This window comes from Agelaius tricolor, unplaced genomic scaffold (assembly GCF_023055355.1).
Source record: "Agelaius tricolor isolate 1412-34295 unplaced genomic scaffold, bAgeTri1.0.p SCAF_8, whole genome shotgun sequence".
In the NCBI taxonomy this organism is placed as follows: Eukaryota; Metazoa; Chordata; class Aves; order Passeriformes; family Icteridae; genus Agelaius; species Agelaius tricolor.
The window spans coordinates 36,900,324-36,906,323 of record NW_027269268.1 but is presented as its reverse complement, the minus strand read 5'-3'; positions in this window follow the sequence as shown (position 1 = coordinate 36,906,323).

The following is a 6,000-nucleotide window of genomic DNA, read 5'->3' as shown; positions in this document are numbered from 1 at the left end:
ATTTTTTTTTTCATCTCTGTGTATTTGTGAATGCAGTATATATTATAAACCCCATGCCCACAGTGTTGGTAGACATACACAACACTGGAAGAGGTAAGGGTTGTCAAAAATGCCTCCTCATTAAGAAAGTCATGCCCATCACACTTATCATCCAGTCCTCTCTTTTTTCACCTGAAGAAGGTTTTTCAGTCTTTTTGATAAGAGTTTTCAAAATGGGATGGTGCAATGAGATGGAAATTTCAGTCAACAGTCTGTTATGTAGCCTAAGTGAGCTTTTGCAGACACTTTGCTCCACAATGAATGCTTGCTGCCCAACACCTGGAAAGGCCTGCACCCAGGGATTGCACCTTGATAAATCTGCATTTTGATGACTTAGTTTGTCTGGATAACCAAAGGGAAAAAAAGAGCTAGTGAAGATGCTCAGCAGTAAAAATGGTATTTGTCCCTGTGGAGGGACAGGTGGTATTAAAGCCTGCTGATACTAATGAAATTCTCTAGATTTAGAAGGCTTGTGAATTTGGATATACTGTTAAATAGGATGGCTACTCATAATTTTTTCTCCTCCGCTTCTGAGTTTAAGGGTATTTACTAGGGTCATATCAATTCAGACAAATGAGTTTCAGGATATGTTTTCTGTGATCCTTTTCCTATTTTATTTCAGTTTTTTTACGGAGTTGACATTAAAATGATGGTTACTTAGGTGTTCAATTTATCTAGATGTTTCTAAACATTTCCTCCCTACAAATCTGTCTGATATGCAATATAAACGCCTGCATAAGTGTAAAAAAAATTCTGAAGAATTCTGTTTTTGTCATGGTATGTTAAGTTGGTTCCCTCTTGTGTGCTGTTTCTGCTTTTGAATTTGAGAGCATTGCTGGAAAGCCCCTGATCCCAGCTGTGGACACCATGCCAGGCTACAAATTGTGTATAGGTTCCCACACTCAGCTATTAGGAGGTGACCTCCATCAGCTGTACCAAGCTGTGTTTTCAGAGCTCACCAGCCTTTTGTACCTGCGGTGGAAAAGTTGTGATTTCGCTTTTGCCTGATATAAATCTAACAGACATTTATATCTGAAAGTCAGGGCCCCTAATTAACTGCCTGTACAGCCATCCCCTGCTGAAAGGCAGCTGCCTTTGAGGAGGGAGCTGTTGTCACCTGGCAGCACACAGCACTGATTTAGGACTCAAAACTGCCCAACTAAAATGGAGATTATGGATTCTTTAGGGTTCAGATGGAAATTACAGAGCATCCCTTTGCCATCTGCTCCTTTTTGGAAATAATGCAAATGTAAATGTCAGCTTTGCATCCTATGAGCCCATTAGCCCTCCAGGCCTTTCTTGCTGAGGGGAGATGCATCCACTGGGACTGGGTTTTCACAGCTGATGGCATGGTTTCTGTGTTTGTGTCCATCCCAAACTACTCCTGTGTCATTCAGGCCTGTGTTTGTTACATTGGTTTGTGAGACACTGGCCATTAAATAGGCTTAGGAAGTTCCTGACCCTTCTTGCCCTATTTCTGTCCCCTTTTGAGGTACTTTAACTTGCTAGCTCTTTGTTTTGTTTTTGCTGTCTCTGATATTTTGAGGAACCACAGAAAAGGCTATTTTCCACCCTAATCTAGTTTGTGATCTGGTTTACTGTGTGGCTTTGTGAACAAGTCTACTGCCAAACGGAGGGAGGAAAAGCAATGAGAACAAGCAGTGAGAAGGAAATTACACTGGCTTGCTGCTAAAGGTTGCATCTCATACAAGCAAACACTTTTTTTCTACTGGAGCCAAAGTACCAAAATAAATGCAATAATTCCTCTATCTGAAGCCGTGTGAAGGCACTTGCAGGTGATTTTCCCCATTGTAGGTGCACACCTAAATAGCCAGAGTGGTTGAAACAATGGAAGGCAGCCATTGTGTATGTCTACCAACACTGTGGGCATGGGGTTTATAATATATACTGCATTCACAAATACACAGAGATGAAAAAAAATAAATAAAAAGACCTCAGAGCCTCTGGCAGTACAAGATAGCTGTAGGAAACTGGAATAAGACTGATAGGAAAATAATCTCTTAGAGACTTTTGGTTACCAAGAACTGTGAAGGCAGATAGTAATGAAAGCCTAAATACATACATACCTGCTGTATGATCCCCTAAGACACCACAGCACTGCCTTGGTAAGGGTCAGCTACTCCAGAGAGAGAGGCAACAGCATTTACAGCATTTTAATTTAACAGGGATTACTTAGAAAGGTTGCAGGCACAGAAGTGAGAGGCAAAGTTAGCTCTGTGGATACATCTGTAGCAAGCTGCAAGGCCAGCTCTCTCAATGATGGGAGTTACCCTCCCAGAGATGGAGATGCTACCTAGTAAGTGTCTTGCTCTCTAATTAGTTCAGCCGCCCATAGTCATCCTGGGAATGGAAGAAAACTGAACAGAAACTGAGACAAGCTTTGGGAAGAGGCAGCCAAGAAGACCAGGCTTCTGGGTCTTTCTATGAAAAACAGTAAATAGGTCACGTGTAGAGTCTGTTTGCTACTCTAAGAACTGTCTTATCTGAAATAAATACCAGCTGTTTTTAAGGCCAAACACTGATATCCTTGTTCCAGACAAGGTGGTAGCATTGTGACAAATCTACCTTGCTTTGTACGAGGAGGCAGAGCAGGCACTGCAGATGGGGTGAGCACAGAGCAGGAGGCTCATATGACGCTCTTCTGACAAAGGCTGAAGGCTCCATAACAGACATGTGAGAGCTGCACTAACAAGGGGAGTCAAAACAGGCTGCTTGCCTATAAAGTGCAACCCAAGTTAGTAACAAATTTTAAAGCTGAATATGGGGGAACTGAGACATTTCTTCAAACTACACAAAGCTATAAACAAAATGGTACTGAAAGAGCTTTGAAGATACTTTGCAGACCTATAAAGGAGCCAAGCAATTTATCATACATCTAAAGAATGGTAAATTAAAATACGTTAAAATAAACAAAGATACTTTGAGAGTCAAGGTGACAAACAAGACATGATAAAAATCCAAGCTTTTTAGTTCATCTACTCAGGGAACACAGGCAAGAGAAATACCCTCTTCTCCACATCATGCTTTTGACATATATTATCTCAATCGAGGCAGTTCCTTTGCTTTTATTTTAGTGATCTTCTTATTTGACCCCCAGATTTATAAGCAAAATAGTGCAATTTAGCAACTATGTCAAAGCAGTCAACTGGATCTCATGTGGCTTTAATCACCTCAGAGAAAAATGCCTGACAAGCCTCTCTCTAGCCATTTATTTAGACTGCAGATATGGCAAAGCACTGCAAGAAAACACAGAAGGACTCTTTATAAAGTGAAAAGCAAAGTTAGTTCTTGTCACGAGATTCAGAGCCTGGATATGGTTTCAGCAGACAAGGCATTAATATCCTGTGGGGAGCAGGCAGAGAGGGCAAGGACAAGGCTCTGTGGGTCTGCTGCCCAAAGCTGCTGTATATGAGCAGGCAGGGAAGAATGGGTAGGGCAGCAAGCTGGGAAAGGAGAATGCATTTGAGGAAGCCACATCAGCTGTTTCTCCACAATTATTTTGATATGCTCAACTCATGAAAAAAAACAAACAACCCAACAACAACCCAGCAATAAAATTAAGTAAGAAAAAAGAACACTTGGAAAGACCTAGGTTGCTGCACAGAGTCAATTCTCAACAGTGGCCTGTGCAAATAAAGCTGCAAGTGATAAAGGCAAGAACTACACTTGGCAGTTCATAAAGACAAATCTCTTTTCTTAGTAAGATTGCAGGCTATAAACTAACAAAAAAATACTATCAAGAAGATTAGAGCCTTTATATTCCACTTAAGCTTAGACTGATAAAACAGTGTTTACAATAGTGTGCTATGCATGTGATAACACAAGATGTCTTCAAAACCAGCATATATTTCAAGCTTCAATGACGACTATATCTGGGCTCTCATTGACATTCAATGCTGGAAAAATCTTTAATTAACTAGGATGACAATGCTAGTTTAAGATCACAGGCACAATGGGATTTAGTGAGTATTCTCCACAATTGGATTAAAAGGGGATAAGATACACCTCTCACTTTAGTAATACTGAATGGATTCAGTTTGAAGATTCATATTCCAGGGGGAATGAGATAAAGATGTCCACTTTATCTGAATTTATTTTAGTGTCATCCCTCTAAAATATCAGATGTTTCATCAGTTAAACTGCATGAAGACATTATAATCCTGCCATCTTCAGATGAAGTCTTAAGACATATGCCTATCAAATGATACCAGTTTTCTCCACTTACCCACCCTAACATGTCAGCGTGAAGAGCAGAAGACTAGAGATTAATAAAAACAATGCAATGGGATGTCCCAAAACTCAAGGTTTCTAGAAAACAGGTCCAGCTGGATTATACCTTCCTGTACCAACAGTTTAGACCAGCAGACTTAACACACTTTTTTTTTTAATTAATAAAGCAAGAGGCTGAGAAAATTCACAGCTACAGTTTTGCTGATTAGGATCAAGATACAACAGAGTGCTGAGTATATATTTTTGCACAATGGTCATATGACATTCCTAACAGTAACTCTTCAGAAATTATGTTTTAGATGAATGCACAAGGCAGAAATTTAACCACTTTTTACTTCTTAAAAGCTTAACAAACTTTTATGCCTGTGATTAGATAGGCTTTACAGCAACATTGGTAAATCAATATGTTTTTCAAACTCTTGTAATTTCTCAAAGCCTTCAGGAATCACAGAGGAGTTAATTCTGGAGCTGTCTGGTTTGCTGGGGCTGCCAGTTTATAAGAAAGAGCCATGTTCCAGCCTAAAGTCTGTCAATCTGCAATTTAGAAAAAGGAAACTACAGCCTTATAGAAGAAGTTGTTATCATGGGCTATCGGGAAGGATTCTAGCCAGCATTGATTGGCTGTATCAGAAGAGTATAGATACATTTTGTCACAGATAAAAAGATTCTAAGATTATTTATGCAGTAAAAAAGGTTTTCATAGCTCTGACAAATAAATTGTTTTAAACCATCAAACTCGCTCATTTCCAAATGCATTTCCATTCAGATGCAGAAATAACAAGCCCTTCACTAGAGCAGCAGTTTTTTTGATGGCATTAGCTTAATCTTACCAATATTATTGACCTATTCAATGTTTACTTCAGCAAGCATTCCCATGGATATCTAAAAGCAATATTTTGAATTGACTTTTCAAAGGAGCTCATCCACAAATTTTAAATCACTTTCAGGCTTTCAAGCTGAAGTGAACTTCTTAAATATAATTTCAAATATTTCTCCAAGCTTATCACTCTTATCTCCAAATCTGTATCGTGTCCAAAGGCTGTAGATCTCTCTTGTCTCTCTCTTCATTCTACACTCCCAAATGTCAACCTTCAGTTGTCAAACTGAAGAGAGGAACATATGAGGCTGGCTGCAAAGCCAAAGAAGAACCTTTCTGGTTTATGCTCACATATTTTGGACAAAGGTAGGAAAAGGACATAAGAGAAACCTCCACTGCTTAAGAAACTTTCTTTTGCTTCTATAATGCAAACAGGTTATAGACAACAGAATTTACAGCATTTAGTGCAATCCACTGAAAAGGGCAACTGCATTCCTCATTATAATTATTAAAAATAAATGAAGGGGAAAGGTTAAAAGCAATTCACCTTTGTTTCCCACTTACTGTTGCTATTTATAGTCAGTCAAAGCACGTGGAGAATACTGTTGTCACTTTGATTTTGAGATCCAACATTGAGCTAATGTTTGTGAAATTGAGGCATATGATGCAGAGCCACGCGGAGTTTGGATTCATGTGATCAGGGATGTGCAGGACCTAAAGGCAGGCCACTAACTGAAGGAGCACTAATCAAGGAGAACAGGGAAAAACCTGCCACAAAAACAACATCAAATGTTCCTTGATAATGCTTTAGTGAAAACCTCTTACAGTGTACAGTGCCCTGCCTTTGCATCTTTAAGAAATTAAACACTCCAAGTGTTTACATTAAAAAATTC